This window comes from Magnolia sinica, chromosome 8 (assembly GCF_029962835.1).
Source record: "Magnolia sinica isolate HGM2019 chromosome 8, MsV1, whole genome shotgun sequence".
Lineage (NCBI taxonomy): Eukaryota > Viridiplantae > Streptophyta > Magnoliopsida > Magnoliales > Magnoliaceae > Magnolia > Magnolia sinica.
Window position 1 is genome coordinate 28499694 of NC_080580.1, and position 16357 is coordinate 28516050.

At 41.7% G+C, this 16357-nt stretch overlaps 1 non-coding gene across 1 annotated transcript; it reads left to right on the forward strand.

Moving 5' to 3' along the window:
* The first annotated feature begins 340 nt into the window (after positions 1–340).
* On the forward strand, positions 341–446 carry LOC131254595 (small nucleolar RNA R71). The gene has a single exon (XR_009175714.1). It is a non-coding gene; the product is annotated as a small nucleolar RNA R71 (small nucleolar RNA).
* Positions 447–16357: the final 15911 nt, after the last annotated feature.

Consider the following 16357-nt stretch of genomic DNA (forward strand, 5'->3'; position numbering starts at 1 on the left):
TTCCAGAAACAATTTCAGCGGTTTCTTCAAATTTGATCATCTTTACTCTCTCCAGTTCCATGGCTTCAACCTTTTGTATGAGATTAGCTACCCTAGCACTTACATCGTCTTCCTTCTTTAATGCGTATATTCTTCCATTCTCTCTAAATTGAGTCGGCCTTGAAGTAGTGGGCTTTGATGAGGTATCCCAAGATTGTGCGTTTTCAGTGAGTGAATTGAAATAATCCCATGCGTCATTGGAATCCTTGTTCATGAATTCACTATTACACATCATCTCCACGAATTGACACATCGACGAAGTCAGTCCATTGTAGAAAAAGCTTGACTTGCCAAATTTTGTATTCATGATGTGGACAGGAATTCAAAAAATCTTTAAATCTCTCCCAACATTGAAGGAAGGTATCTTCCTCTTTTTGGGAGAAGTTCATAATTGCCCTCCTTAGGGTATTAGTCTTGTGAACCGGAAAGAACTTTTGAAAGAACTTTCGGGTCATATCAGCCCATGTCCCGATAGATCTTGGCCTTAGAGAGTGAAGCCAAGACTTAGCCTTCTCTTTTAAAGAGAAATAAAACAATTTAAGTCTCAAGGTGTCTTCAACAACATTATTAAATTGTAGGGTCGCTACAAACTCATCAAATTCTTTGAGATATAAATATGGACTTTTAGAATCAAGTCCATGAAACTTTGGGAGTAGTTGGATCACTCCTCGCTTGAAATTCATGTTTCCTGCATTGTGTGGAAACACCGTGTAGGAAGGTGTACTAGCCTTTGCTAGTTGAAGATAATCACGTAAATTTCTTGGCAAAGGAGTATTATTTACTTCATTTTCATCTTTTTGCTCTTCAGTCGGATGTTGGGGCTGATTTTCAGCTATAGTTTCTGCTAACTCAAAAGATCTCAATGTGTGTCTAATTTGACAATGGATGGGCAAACCCTTAAATAGTCCTCCTTCACTTAAGAGGCGTAAAGTGTTGTCACGCGCCCACTTGGGCATGAAACACTCTAAACCCTCAAGTCTAAACTAAGAACCTATAAAAGAAGAAATAGAAAACTAAAGAAAAAACTGAAAAAGAAAAGAGATGGAAGGATATTATTGAATTGAAGATGCTATGTTAGATTTCTATAAAACAGAAAAACAAGTTAGTACCTAAAAATAAATTCAAAAAAATATAATAAAAAAAACACAAAAAAAGTTAGTCCTAATCTTAACCTAATTCCGATACTAATAAATCTCAGAAAAATGCAACCGAAGTCCCCGGCAATGGCACTAAAACTTGTTCGTTTGTCACCCCAAGTGTAGGGTTGTGATATAGTAATAACTCAGTGAGACCGATGTCATACCCCCAAGAACTTGATATCATGCGAATTCTAAGATAATTTAGAACTAGAACTAGAACTAGATTATACTAAAATCTGAAATAAGAGATCAATTGTGGATAAATTACCAATGATAAAGAAATTAGAGCGCCAAGGATCCACTTGTAACCATCTTAATGCTACTTTACTTGATTCATCTGAGAACACAACTGTAATTGAAGTCCTATCCTATCCAGTCGGATGATAGAGCGGTTGAAACATAATTCATTCATCAAAACAAAATCTAAACATTCATTAGATTGGTTCCCTCATAAAACATCAATGTAATAATTGCAAGGAATTCAAAGCATCTACCATGCCCGGAGTCAATGATAAATCAAGAAATTTTGCAGATCACACAATTGCAAAATAAGTAAGATGAAAGTGCCCTTATTTGTCAATATACATGAATATTGAGTCAGTCAGTTCAAGTGAACTCTTAGAAAAAGACATCAAGACCAAGCCTTAACAAATGATGAAGGCCATGTTCAAGATCAAACCTGTCAACCATGCCTCATCATCCAAACAACAAACCCTAGCAAGTATATGACCCCACATAATCCCAACTTACCCTTAAAATGAATTAAAACATCCTTCGGTAGAATTGGTATATATAGCACAAAGAGTATAAAGGGAAGAAACAAAACCTGAAAAATCACAAGTCCTGGTCGAGTGCATCGAACTGCAATCGAGGGAATCTTCGATCCATCGAACATCACTGGATAGCATCGAACGATCACCCATTTTGTCGAGCAACATCGACTGCTATTTGATATCATCGAAGTCCATTCTTCGATAATATCGTACGACCCTCGATTACGTGGACCTTGAAATTCTTTCAAAGAAACAGAAAATGCTCTAAGTGCTCCTCGATGACATCGAAGCCTCCTCGATGTTATCAAGAGTAAGTTGTCAATAACATCAAAGTGTATTCGATATAATCGAGACTTACTCAGTTTTGTCGAGCAAGTTTTTCAAAGAAAAACTATTTTCTTCAAGTACATCGAAGATCATTCGATATCATCAAAATTCAAACTTCGATGAATTGAAGGGCTCTTTGATTATATCGAACATGAGAAAAAACTGTCTAGCAACTTTGTGTATTTTATTAAAGAAATCTCGATGGATCGAGAGTCCCTCGATGAATCGAAGTGCATGTCGATATCATCGAAGGATGCTCGATGAATGACAGTTAGAATTTTTCCTCCACCTAAATATAAATCTTATGTAGGAAGTTGATGCAATCGAAGATGGTTCGATGATATCGAGATTCAAATTTTGATAACATTGGACACCCTTTGATGGCATCGATAAGTTCAAATTTTTGCCCTTTTTTTTACTGTTGGGATCTTGTCTCTATAAATACACAAGTATTGTTCTGGTTATAATGAGTTAGAATCCAAGAGAGTTTGAGCTTGTTATTCCAAGATCTATCTGTCCTCTTACTCACTCTCTCCTTCCTATTAGAGTTCATCATTCAATCATTTGCTTGAGCATCAACTCATATCATACATGCTTGGATTGAATTATGAACTCTAGCATTCATAAAGTTTCCAACTAATCATACTATCTTTGGAACTTCTGAATGCCTAGCTCATGGGAACTTTCTCTATTGATTTAAATTTTATTATTTAAATAGAGAATATAAAAAAACCATAAACCTCATAACCTCAGAGACTTCGCGAAAGCATCATCAACAGGTTGCGGTTCGAGCTGAAGTTTCTTCGTCATCGTCGAAGATCTTAGCACTGTGCGAGAATAGGACTCGCCAACTTACTTTGTAAGTACTTAGAGTCTAAAGTGTTTCAAGCTCTCTCCTTGTGTAGGATTGAGATTTAGAGTTTGAGTGTTAAACTCGCTAAGTCTTAGTTGTAGTCCTCCAAGGAGAGAATATGTCTGTGTCCTTGTGTAGGATAGTTAGCTTTATATAGGCTCGTGTTGCCTTGTGTAGGCTTGGGTTGCCTTGTGCAGGCTCCCTGTGTTGTGTCCTTAAGTAGGACTTGTTGCCTTGTATAGGCATCTAGGAACCTTGTGTAGGTTGTGCAAGTTCATGGTTAACCTGATTTAAAATTATTGATAGTGAAATCTGGTACACTCTCGGAGATAGTATGTCCGCCAGGAGTAGAGTAGGCAAGTAGCCGAACCACTATAAATGATTGTGTTTGGGATTGTTTTGAGTACATTTACCTAATTATGCTTATGTTTGTCATATGTTCACATTGATGCATGATTTAATTTATGTACAAGTATTGCTGGAAGTTACATTCCACACACAATACACACTATCCTTATAGGCTTTGATTTTACATATGAATCTTGTATAAGCTTATATGAATTGGACCATCTACTGGCTTGAAAGCCATAGAGTTACATTGCCTTACTTCCTTATTTATAAAAGTCAGGCATAGGTTCTTATTAATAGATAACAAATTTTTAAAAAGTCTTATTCACCCTCCTCTAGGACAATTAGTCATACTTCATACTTCAGTACTAGTGGTTATACCGCAATTTTAATTGGTATCAAAGCAGGTTCCTCTTAAAGGGTTTAACAACCTAGAGGGAGATCCTTAAAATTGAAGATAGAAATATGACTAACGAAGAGGGAGAAGTGTTAATAAACACTGAGGAGATGAGTGAGTATGAAATACTCATCTCAGAAGTAAAAGAAGAAGAAAATATACATGATGCCTATAATCAACTCTATTCTTATAGCATCAATATCCTTAAAAGGCTTGGCATTGCTGAAAACAAAAGCAGACAATTGCAAAAATATCTTGATAAAATACTTGACATTAATACTCATCTAATCAATGATCTTCAACAATATCATGCCAACAATAACAAGCTTGAAAGGACAACAACAAGTCAGATTTCAGAAATTAAAGAACTGAAAAAACATATAAATCAATTGGAATCTGAAAATAGAAAACTGAAATCAGATAACTCACATCTAAGTATTGAAAACCATAAACTAAAAATAAATGTAGAGAAATCCATACATTCAGTTGAACTAAGTTACAAGTTTTCCCATGGTAATGAAAGACTAGAAAGACTTCTAGGAATGAGGAGAAACATTAAAAATAAGAGAGGTCTAGGATATGAATCATATAAATCAAGCCCTTCTCTTACATCACCTGTGACTAAATGTATTGCATCAAGTAGCAGCACAAGAAACTCTTTCCAGTTGGAAGATACAGAAAAATTCAAAACAACCAGAAATGTAACAAAGAGAACTTCAAAGAATACATCGGAAGAAGAAATATGACTACTTGATTGAAAGGATGGAGGAGTTACTCCACCCAACATGATTGAAACGATGGAAGAATTACTAAAGCAGGTAGCACAAATAAATCAGAAAACTGAAGAATTGATGAAATAGGTAAATCTGATTCAACCCAAAGAATTCAAGGAGTTCCTTGTCTATCAACCTCATGGAGAAAAACAAAAGAAAACATTCACTCCAAAGAAGATGATAAACAAGGTAATTAAGAATAAGAACAATTGCCTTGTAATTCATACTGCACTAAAAGCAGGTAATAGTTCAAAATGGTATCTCAATAGCGGTTGCTCCAGACATATCACTAGTGACCGGACCCAGTTTTGTGATTATTCAGAATTTGATAGTGGGTCAGTCACATTTGGAGATGGGAGTTCTGCTAAAATAATTGGACATGGTACAATAGACGGGCCAGGGTTGCCCAAAATTGAAATTGTTCTTTGTATAAAAGGATTAAAACACTATCTTCTAAGTATCTCTCAAATCCGCGACAAAGAACACTGTCTCATTCTCTAAAGACATGTGCGAGATCTCAAATCTCAAAGGAAAGCTAATCAAAGGAGACAGTGCCCCATCCATGAGATGTCATGTGGCCTTAAATGCCGAGTCCAAGCTGTGGCATCAAAGACTTGGACATGTACACTACAGGAATTTGGCCAAACTATACTCTAAAAACTTGGTGAGAGGACTACCTATGATTAAAAAGAAAGAGAAGATTGTAAGTGATGATTGTCTTAAAGGCAAACAAATTAAAGTTAGACACAAAAAGACAACCACCATAGCAACTTCAAAAGCACTTGACATGCTACATATGAATCTAGTGGGTCCCACTAAGGTTGAGGGTCATGACAAAAAGAGATATTTCCTGGTAATGGTAGATGATTACTCTAGATTTACTTGGATCTCTTTTCTTTGAGAGAAATCTGATGCCTTTGATGAATTCTTAAAAATAACTAAATGTCTCCAGAATAAAAAGGGATACTATATCAAAAGAATAAGGAGTGATCATGGTAGGGAATTTGAGAATGAGCGATTCCAAAAATTTTATGATCAAAATGGAATCTAACACGAATTCTGTCACGCCCCAAACTCGGAAAACGGGCTCAAAGAATTCCTGATCGCCAAATCTGGTGCCGACAGCCTTCATAGTACCCCATTCTCGGCTCCCAGCACCCATGCGCTAGGTTCCGATCCTGGAATCCTACAAGGAGGATTTTCAGTGTGATTTTATTTTATTTTTGTAGATAAAGGACCATAACCACAAGTGTACCCAAATCACAAAGGCAACATCATAATCACATATCCACTAATATCAAAAACTTGAGTATAATACATGAAGGGAAAATACAAGATAAATGTCAAAAGCTCCAGAAGCTCTATCGCACGCTCCTGCTTCAGCTCGATTGCGTCTTATCGTCACCTGCACACATCTATCATGCATAAGCTTATAAAAAGCTTAGAGGGTGGTGTACGTGTGTGCGCAAGAGAAGTGTCAAGCACACAAATATCAGCGTAAGCGAAATACTGGCAAGGCTATAAGTCATTCAATATCAAAGTATGTAATGCAAATCGGCAATGCAATGCGGAGTCATAATGAGCCAAATATCAGATAATGAGGATGTAATACAATATGCAATTCTGAAGAGCTACGAATACCATAAGCCTCATCTAGGCCATATAAATGCAGAAACATAGCAACCCAAATGCCATATGCCGCAGATGTAATGCAATATGCAAATCCCGGCGAGTCCATAATACCATCAACCTCATTCAGGCTATACAATACATAAGCATAGTAAACCAAATGATGTGTTGAGGATGCAATGCAATATGCAGTGCGAAAGAAATGACCAAACTGGAGTGTGAAGTCGGGATGATAATACGTAGTATCACAAGCTGTGGGGTTCATCACAAGGGACATCTATCCAAACCAGTCCCATACCTAAATTGGATAACTAGACTCAATGTAGTAAACTCCTGATCTCGGGTTAGTCGCGCGCCCTAACCTAAATCGTGGTCATTGCGAAGGTACACATAACAAATTAGTTGCACACCACTAGCCCGAGTGGATAGTGAATGAATGAATGAATGAGTAAAATGCTATGTATGTAACTCTTGCTCAATAAGTCCACATATCAGTATTGTACATTTCTGGAATCATCACCGGGGTCTAATACACTCTACGCCAGCTTGCCACCCCATCAAGAGCACAACTGGATAAATAGAAGAGACCTCACTATCTGCCTACCAATATCAGTCCAACTCGTTGATAGCGGACCCATTTATGGCTGGTCAGACTCAGCCTAACATTACCTACTCCCTCGGGCGGGTAAGGCCACACCTCATTCCAACTGATCACGACACAGTGGGAGACGCGGCCTACTGGTATACTGCTCTCATGCGCTCATGTATTTCCACTCGGTCTAGACATTGGAGGATCCTTTGATACTAAGAGGGTTTAGAAAATTTCACCCAGAGACATCTATAGCACCCCATGTACAAAAAGATTTTCGATGTCCCATCTAGCTGTAACGTCCTGAAAATCGGGGGTCGAGCATAGGCCCAATTCCCGAGTTCCAACACATCACTTATGCAACATAAATAATGATGATTAACCGTTGTCCGTATTAGTGCATTAAACATGAATGAGATTATACCAAAACAACATATCATACTCCAGAGACAAGTGAGTTTTGCAAGCGGAAGACTATATTACATTTGTAAGATATATGACCTATAGTAAGTCTCCAAAGTCTAATCATGTTACCAGGTTAAATATATACATGTATACTCTCAAAATATACAAAATGAATATACATGTGTGCTCTAAAATACAGAATAACAGTGTAAGGGCATCTAGTCAATGTCCATGTAGCCCCGGCGATCAGGACACGACTCACATGAACCCGCCCAATAACTGCATGTAGAAGAATGCCTCCTCATCATCCTCGAAGTCTGGCTCCACCTCGTAGGCATCGCCACCACCTGCAGTAAACACATCGTCTGGTTGGTGTGTACAACACCTTCCCAAAACGTGGGAGTGAGTGATCAACTCAGTGGAGCTATAAAGCAAAGGTTAACATGTTATCAATTCAATAAAGCAGTAATGATAAAGCAATACAATCAAGCATCCCTAGGTACTCTGGTTAATGCAAACATGATATGTATTAATGATGCATGCCCTTGCCTGCACTCCCTCTGCGATCTTCCTCTTACAGTCGCGGCATGCACCCCTTCCTCTGTGCTCAACACCAACGCTAAAGGCACATGCAATGCAGTGCATGAGCATGATTATCGAGTTCTTATTAGACCTTTTCATACAAAATGATTGAGAAGCTAAGGCACCTCCCTTTATATCATATACCCAAACATTGATCCATCTAGGGTCGTCAATCCTAGCAGTCACATACGATAGGCAAGTTCAGGTCACTACCACCAACGCCCTACAACTGACAGTCTATTTTGGAAGGCTCGTCACCAACCCAACTGGGGACCACAGTCAGGCTGCACCGGGGTAGGCTTATTTCATACTCGAGGTCACTCCACCAACGCCCTACCAACTGGCAGTCTATTTTCGAAGGCTCGTCACCGACCGGACTGGGGACCACAGCCAGGCTGTGCCAATGTATGCCGACAGCTCGAATATAATGTCCCATACCACCGTATTCAGCCCACGAGTTTGGGTTGCCCACTGGTCACTACGGGGAGGCTTGTCGCCCCAGCGTAGGACGACTACTCAACCACGGTGTCCCATACCACCATGCCTGACTCATGAGTCTTAGCGGATTATGCTACTAAGGTTAAATGGGCCTTTTACTGGTAAGTTTGGTCCCTTAGTTTCAAGTAGTAGCATCCATACATGGTGGACATACATCGGGCTAATCGGGTTACTTGACAAGCTCGACTAGTATGAGCGTACGTTGAATTAATCGACATAGAGCGCATACGCACTCTTCGTAGCCTAACCACTATCGATAATCACCGTACATCTCGGATTCATCAAACTTATCCAACATGGCAAGACTAGCTCAGCCACTTAATTGAAAATCGTTACTATAAGCCCCGTATCATAGACCGTACCTTTCCATAGGCTTCCGCGGTCTTTCCGGTCGAATTCCGGCAACCTTCGGCCCTTAACCGGTATTTGCGCACGACCTGAATTCTCGTGCCGTCAACCCGAGTCGACTCAACCCAGGGCTTGTACCTTAGCGACCGCGTCGTCGCCGCGATTCCGATGCCGCGACTTGCGCGCCGAGACGATACCCTGGTTGGGAGTTGTGGGCCAGCGTTCGGTGCGAGAAAACGTCGGGCGTGCGAATTCCGAGGGAATCTCTACAAGGTGTCACATCAATCAATTAATCCCATCAATCCCATCATGTCAAGTACACATCAACTTTCATCATTTCCCAAGTAACCCCCAAAGTCAAAAAGCTCTTACACAACCCATGCTTTTCTTACACCTTTAGCCAAAAAAGTCATAAAGTCTCTTACACCCCCATCCCTCTCTCCCATCCATCACTCCATCACCCATCACTCCCTCTCTCTCTCTCCCTTACAAGTCTCTCTCTCATTTCAACTGTCCCTTAAGTAAAAAAAAAATCCATACGTATGAGTCCTCCTATGGTGAGAAATTTTATTTGTGAGGCCCACCTTTCCTACCCCTAGATCTTTCATCTCAACCATCCATTTTTCATCTTCCTCCATCAAAGAGAAGCACAAGGAGCTAAGGAAGCCAAGGGAGCAAGAAGATCAAGTGGTGGGTGTCTTGATAGGGTAGATTTTGATATTTTTAAGATGGGCCAAGTGAGGCCAACCGATCAATGGTTTGGATCTCACTTTGGACCCTAAGATGTGGCCGATGGCCCACTTGGATCATCATGATCATTCCATGATGGGGCCATTCTCCATGGACCCCATCATGATGTTTATTTCCCTGCATGCTTAGGGTTATCTAGACCATTTACTTTAGTGGAGAAGGGATCTCCACCGTTGGATTTCGATTTCATGGACCCACATGTAATGGAACCCACTTGATGTATGATTTAGTGCAAGGGAGGGCCCATAGTGCCGGGGTCCCTCCATCACGCGGGTCTCACTCTCTATCTCTCCCTTTTATGTTTTTTATTTTTTTTATTTTTTTTTATGTTAATGAGGTTAGGTGGCCCACTTGAATGGACCCCACCATGAGGTAGGTATTTTATCCAAACCATTTATAAGTGGGACCCACCTTATATGTGTAGTACCCGCACCATCCATCAGTGGTGGCCCACCTGAGTAGGCCCACCTTGTGTGGCAGACCGTTCAGCGTCCCTGGACGCTGGACGTTTTAATGGGAAAACATAAATACTAGCTTGGTTCAAGCTTGGGTGGTCCACTCATGTAGGCCCCACCTTGATGTATGTATTAAATCCACACCATATATTCCTTCCCTAAGCTTGTTTTAGGCGTTGAGCTAAAAGATGGGATTAATCAGACCTTCGAGCGGGCCATACCATACCAAATGGTGGTTTTCACCATTGAAACCTCCCCTGATTTCCTATACTCCAAAATATGTCCAATATTGGACTTGTTTTGCTCGTGGTGAGCCATGGAAGAACATTGGATGGAGTAGATTGTCCAAATATGGACCCCACCTGCAAATCCTCAGAGTAACAAAAATAAAAAAATATATATATATAAACACAGCATTGGGAAACGTGAACCGTTGTATGTAGCACGATTCTCCTTTCCGGTTCGTGCGGCAGGTGGGCCCCACCTTGATGTTTATACACCATCTAATCCGTTCATAGGGTGGGCCAGTACCTGAAGTGGGCCCACCCCAAAAATCAGCTTGATCCAAAACTCAGGTGGCCCACACCGTAGGAAACAGTGGGAATGAGTCCCTACCTTTGAAACCCTTTTCGGGCCCACATAAGTTTTGGATCAGGGTGAAATTTGTTTTCACCCTTCATCTGGGCCCATGGGACCTTATCAACGGGTTGGATGGAATATACACATTATGGTGGGCCCCACATGGAGCCCACAGTGATGTAAGTGTTTTATCTCCACCGTCCGCGTGGACGGTGGAGCCCACTGTGATGTGTGTGAGTGCGTGTGTGGGTGGGTGCATGCGTGTGTGTGTGCGTGCGTGTGTGGTGTGTGCGTGTGTATATATTTATATATATATATATATATATATATAATATTATGTTATATATAATATCATATGTATTATATATATATATATATTATATTATATTATATTTAATATAATATTGGCGGGAGGCCCACCTCAGTTTGTTGTGGCCTATGATTAAGGCCCACCTTGATATAGATGTAAGGCCCATGGGTCGAGGCCCATAGATGTATTAGGGGCCCATGGGTTATGGCCCATTAAAAATGTTTTGGCGCCAATGGGTTTAGTCCCATTTGATGTACATATGGGGCCCAATTGGCGAGGCCCATTTGATACATATAAGGCCCATAAGATTAGGCCCATTTGATGTATTCTAAGGCCCACGGGTCATGGTCCATTGCAATGCATATAGGTGCGGCCCAATGATGTAGCCCACTTGATGAATATAAGGCTCATATGATATGGCCCATTTGACATATTTAAGGCCCAATGGGATGTACCTAAGGTCTATTGCAATGTACGACCCCAACATGGATTATGTAATGATGTTTACGTCGGACTATACCTTGGGAGCAATGGCGGTTTGACGTCCCCATTGCAAGTATAATGTTGGTTAAATGTCCGCATTATGACTTTCCCTAGGGCCCATTGTTAGGCTCGTACGTATTATGTGTAGGCCGTCTAGGCCCATCTTTGTTATGCACATCATCCATCCTATATAACATGTTTAGTTCCATGATTCATGACCATATGCATCATACGCATGCTTGATATGAGGAATGACTGATCATAGCATATGCCTACGGGCAGATTGTTTAGGGGCTCCCATATAGGGGGTGTTGCCCTACATGAGCGTACGATATGCACAGGATTGCTGCATGACTGAGTAGTATGATTCATGCATTCGCATTGTGTGATATGGTTACTGTACGCCCTAGCGACATCGGGGCCGTAGCCTCCACAGACGTATCGTGGTTGGCAGGATTGGATACCGAAAATACTGTTCTACATGGGGTGCGATAGATATCCCTGGGTGAAAGTCCCTAAACCCTTATGGTACCAGGAGGTTGCTCCAACGTCTAGACCGAGTGGATGCATGACCGCTGAGTGCCGATTACCAGACGGTTGCGCTTTCCACTGTGTCGTGGTCGGTTGGGAGGGGGTGCGGCCTTACCAGCCCAAGAGTAGGGGGCAATGCTAGGCTGAGTCTGACCAGCTCGAGGAATGGGTCCGCTATTGACGAGCCGAGCCCGATATTGGCAGGCGGATAGTGAGGTCTTTTCCACTCACCTTATTGCGCGCGATGGGGCGGCAATCTGGCTTGGAGTGTACTAGACCCCGGTGATATTCCAGATTTGAGCCGTATTGACATGTGAACTTAGATGAGGATTTGTATGCTTGACTTGCATTTCGCATTGCATGGCCTTGGTATGGCCGACATCATTCTTTGCACCACATGGCCTTGGTACGGCTAATGGTATTCTTGGCATTCATCAGCATGTTTCGTATTACTCTGATACCGCATAACTACATTACCACCTTGAGCATACACTTTCACCACCCTCTAAGCTTTCTATAAGCTTATGCACGACCGTTGCGTGCAGGTGACGATGGATCGCAGCAGCGCTGAGGCTTGGGCGCGTAGTTGATCTTTCTTGGAGCTTTTGATCTATCATCATTGTATTTCCCTTATGCTCATTGTACTTGTAAAGTTTTTTATTATAGTGGAAATGTGATGGAGTTTTTGGTTGTTGTTTGTGGGTTATGCCTTTGGTTATGCTTATTACGAATCAAACTGATGCTGAAAATCCTCCTTGTAGCATCCCAGGATCGGAACCTGGCGAATGGGCGCTGGGAGCCGAGAATGGGGTTCTACGGAGGCTGTTAGCGCCGGATTCGGCGATCGGAAATTTTGTGAGCCCGGTTTCCGAGTTTGGGGCGTGACAGTTACCGATTGCCTGGACTAAATAGTAGTCCCAATCACAATCAAATGTAACAGGAAACCATATGTGATAGGCATATCAGTATTGAACAAATAATTCAAACAATACAACCACTTGATCATTTTATGAAATATAAAATTTACATAGCATTACACACATACATTCCATACACACATCACATAATAGGATATAAGCTACATGGAGGAATTCATACACATAGCTAAGGTGATTGAAAATCTCTTCTCAACACCTCCATTAAAGGCATTTCATCAAACGAGTACTCATTCAGACGTTTTATCAAACACTTAGGCTACATATTTCAACATACATGATATAACTTAGTTATAACATATATTAGGGCAAATCTTTTCACATAGGAGTTGTCATACCTATAACAATTACGTATCCTAGATTATTAGTCATGGCAAGCACAAATTGAAATTCCATATTCATTTAAACATTTCAACAAGCACATGAAATGCATAGCTAGTAAACATAGTTTATACGCGTGATATATGAAAAACATCATATCTAAGGGTATATGGTGGCAATCAAGTCAGTCATAAACCATTACTAACATTGAAAGCCTTGAAAACCATAACCTAAAGGTTTATAATCCGTACCTTTCGCCGATAAACAAGTATCGAACTCAATTTGTACGCCGAGTTTTTATCTACGACACGACGGCCACTTGTAGCCTGAAATAGGTTAGCTATTTCATCACTTACACTATTGGAAACCCTAAAACAGATTAGGGTTAGGTTTTTTTACCTAAGAACGTTGTCGGAATCACCGGAATAGCGATATAGATGTGGTAGTTAAGTACGTGGAGTGGCGGGATTGAATCCCTAGAACAAACGCCAACCCTCTCTCTCACTTTCTCTCTCTTTCCTTCTCTTTCTTTTCTCTTCTCTCACCTAGGGTTAGAAATTCGTATGTAAAGAGAGAGAGAAGGTTTAAGACCCTTATATAGGCCCAAAACTGATGAGAATGGCCCCAGGGCACATGTATACTTGGGTTATAGCCAAATAATGGTTGTTTCGGTCCAACAGAGCTGATCTGGAGACTCTTTTTCTATACGCATCGGACTTAAGCTCCCTAACATTGGCTCTAGGTCGAGTTATATTTTCGGGCCGATTGGGTTTACAGATCGACCGCAGAGGACCAGTTTCAGTTCAATAGTCACCGGTACTCGATCAGGGTCACAAGTACACTAACATGAGTTGAAAATTTTTCCTGATCTGAGGGTGTAATTGGGTCAGATTCTGATAGTCTAAATCCTTAGATTTGGCCTGCAAGTGAACGACTCAATTCACTTAAGTTTTAGTTCATTTCCTAAAGATATTCGTGTCTCTCACACACTTCACTCCGGGCTCAAGTTGTGTGTTTCTAGACACTGTTAGGACTTGATTTCTGAGATGGTAGTCAAGCCCAGTAAGGCGGTCATAACCGTATAGTTTCGTGGTAATCGGACTTTCGATGTGCGGTCCAGGTCCGATACGGAGTTTCAAGGTGCTCCCGAGAGCAACCGGGTTTAGAGATGGATCCTAAGTTTTTAGGTAACGTAGCGCTAACTGTTCTACTCATTTTGGGTCTTACAGATCATATTTAAAGTGATTAGTGTTAATTTCACAGGTAATCTGGTTTAACACTAGTTAATTCTCGCTTAATTTGTAAAGGATTTGGTCCTTTGTGATTTCTGCCTAAGGTACTATTCAGGTCTCTGTACGAATTTTTTTGAAATGTTACAATCTACCCCCCTTAAAGAAAAATTTCGTCCTTGAAATTAGTACCTTTTCGTACTTAAGAATCTGAGGATAGTTCTTTCGAACTTCGGCTTCTATTTCCTAAGTAGCCTCTTCTTCAGTGTGGTGTGTCCACAATACCTTCACAAGTAGGATAACTTTGCTACGCAATACCTACTCCTTCCTGTCTAGAATCCACGTCGATCGGGGTACATATGTAGCGTCCTCGCTCAACTGTACCTGCTCCCATCTGAGAATGTGGGAAGGATCGGGAACGTACTTCTTCAGCATAGATACATGAAATATGTTGTGCACGCCTACAAGTGGTATGGGCAGAGCAAGACGGTATGCCACCACACCCACTCGGTCAAGTATCTGAAATGGGCCAATGAATCTAGGCGTGAGCTTCCCCTTCTTGTCAAACCAAAGAACTCCTTTCATGGGGGAAACTTTCAAGAACACATGATCCCCGACCTTGAACTCTAACTGTCGCCGTCTTGTATCGGCGTAACTCTTGTTTGCTCTGCGCTGCAAGAAGTCGACGCCTGATAATGTCGATCTTTTCTGAAGTTGCCTGGACTAACTCTGGGCCAATCAAACTCTTCTCGCCAACCTCTGTCCAGCAATGCGGTGCTCTACATGGGCGCCCATACAGTGCTTCATAGGGAGCCATAACAATACTTGCCTGAAAGCTATTGTTATACGCGAACTCTACATAAGAAAAATAATCATCCCAACTATCCTTGAAATCCAGCATGCAAGCTCACAACATATCTTCCAACACCTGATTTACCTATTCTGTCTGCCCATCAGTCTGTGGGTGGAACGTGGTACTGAACTTCAACTTCACACACATTGTTTCCTGGATACGAGTCCAGAAGATAGATGTGAATCGCGTGTCTCGGTCCGACACGATCTCCAGAGGAACTCCATGCAGACGTACAATCTCCTTGATGTACAACCTGGCCAACTCGTCTGCTGAGTCTGAAACTCTGAGCCGATTTCGTCAACCGGTCCACGATCACCGATATGGAGTCATGCCCCTTCCTCGTCTTCAGCAACACTGAAATGAAATCCATAGAGATGAAGTCCCACTTCCATTCAGCTATAGGCATAGGCTGAAGTAGACCAGGAGGTCGGCGATGTTCGGCCTTGACCTGCTGGCACGTGAGACAATGTGATACATACTCTGCTATATGGGCCTTCATGTTGTCCCACCAGTACGAACGCTTCATGTCGCGGTACATCTTCGTACTGCCAGGATGTATTGTCATCCTTGAGTTGTGAGCAGCCTCAAGAACTTCCTTCCTTAAGTCAGGAAGATTTGGGACGCATAGGCGGCCACGATAACGTAAACCCCCATCCGTACCAACTCTCCATTCTGAGTCTACATCATCTCTAAGCTGCTCTCTCATCTTCGCTAATAGCTCATCCTCTGACTGAGTTGCGATGATCCTGTCATCAATAAGTGGCTGGACACGAATATGCGCGATACTCTCGTACAGCTCTTCTACCGTAAGTCTCTGCTCAAAGTCTCGCACAAACTCTAGCATATCCCATTCCGCTATCATCAGCGATGCCACAAATGTTATTGTCTTCTTGCGGCTCAACGCATCTGCCACAAGGTTGGCCTTACCAGGATGGTAGGAGACCTCAAACTTGAAGTCCTTCAAGGTTTCCATCCACCGCCGCTATCTCATATTCAAGTCCATCGGAGTGAATATGTACCTAAGGCTCTTGTGGTCGCAAAAGAGCTTGAACTCCTCTCCATAGAGGTAATGTCTCCAGAGCTTCAGTGCAAAGATGACGGCCGCTAACTCTAGGTCGTGTGTAGGGTAGTTCTCCTCATGTTTCCTCAGCTGTCTCGAGGCGTACGCAATCACCCTGTCCTTCTGCATAAGGACACAACCCAAACCAACA